Source organism: Peromyscus leucopus, chromosome 17, assembly GCF_004664715.2.
Source record: "Peromyscus leucopus breed LL Stock chromosome 17, UCI_PerLeu_2.1, whole genome shotgun sequence".
Classification (NCBI taxonomy): domain Eukaryota; kingdom Metazoa; phylum Chordata; class Mammalia; order Rodentia; family Cricetidae; genus Peromyscus; species Peromyscus leucopus.
The window spans coordinates 2526565-2527999 of NC_051077.1; positions in this window are offsets into that span (position 1 = coordinate 2526565).

A 1435-nucleotide genomic window follows, 5' to 3' on the forward strand; every position below is an offset into this window, starting at 1 on the left:
GCAGGCTGCAGGATGTGAACTGAGACATACTGGCCAGGCTTGAGCATCTGAGGGTTTAAAGCCTGCCCCCCAGTGACACACTTCCTCCAACATGGCCACACCTACTCCAACAAGGCCACACCTCCTAATAGTGCCACTCCCTGTGAGCCTATGGGGCCATTTTTTATTCAAACCACCACAGAGTCTGCAGTAACTATCCTTCCAGAAGTTAGCACTATGACACTTCAGTGTGGCATCTATGAAATGCTTATCTAAATGAAGCAAAAATCATGTCTCTGATCACATTCTTCAACCAGAAGTCTATGACTCTGTCTGGCTTGTACAAAGCCATGCAACCCAGAAGCGAAGGGAATTTATAGGACTAACAGAGCTTAGAAACTTCACAGTCATGAGGCTCCTTACTGAGATTGTATACGACACAAGCAATTTCCGAGTTCCAGGGAGCTGACTGAAAGTCATGCAAGAGAAACCAGGGATGCAACTGTCATGAGGCACCCCATTTCTACAAGTGATCCCAATGAACTCACTGGTTCTCTAAGTTGGACACAGGTAGGATCTGCATTTGGTCTGTCATGGTTGCCCTATCTGAGGTAAATGGACATTTACTTACATTTCACCAGGAAAAGTCACACAACAAAGGGACACAATGAAGACCACCCAGGAGCTGTGCAATGGGCCGCAAGACCCACAACAGGATGGCTGCCCCAGGCTGCCTTCCCTTCACAGTACAGCCATGAACCCTGGCCAGGACCCCATACCTCTGTGATCCAGTAACATCTTCACGGGTACAAATCCTTTGCAGGATTGTTGTAATAATTATAAAGCCAGCACATAAGGGTGCTAACATAGTGTTTTGCTTTCCAGGATGTTCAATAAATGAAGGCTGTAGATAGTCTATCAGCTGGCCAGAGAGTTCCTAGCACAAGAGTCTTCTGCATTTACCATATTCATTCTCTCTCTCTCTCTCTCTCTCTCTCTCTCTCTCTCTCTCTCTCTCTCTCCATCCATCTATCTGGGCAGATGTGTGTTTGCTTTTGTTTTGCACATTTTATCGAGAACTTCTCCAGTTTACCATTCGGAAGGAATGTGACCTTTGTGGCTCCATAAGTGTTCTTCAAAACATTCCTTTCTTGGGGTCTGAAGAGATGGCTCCATAGTTAAGGGCACTGACTGCTCTTACAGAGGACCCCAGTTCAGTTCCCAGCACCTACATGGTGGTTCACAACTGTGACTTCAGTTCCAGAAAATCTAATGCCCACTTCTGGCTTTTGTGGGTACTGCATGATGAGCACATACATACATACATACATGCATGCATGTATGCATGCATACATACATACCACTCATACACATAAAACAAACATAAATAACTCTTAAAAATCATTCCTTTCTCTTCTTTTTTTCAGATGCAGCTTCTAAGCCCTGATCTAGAATA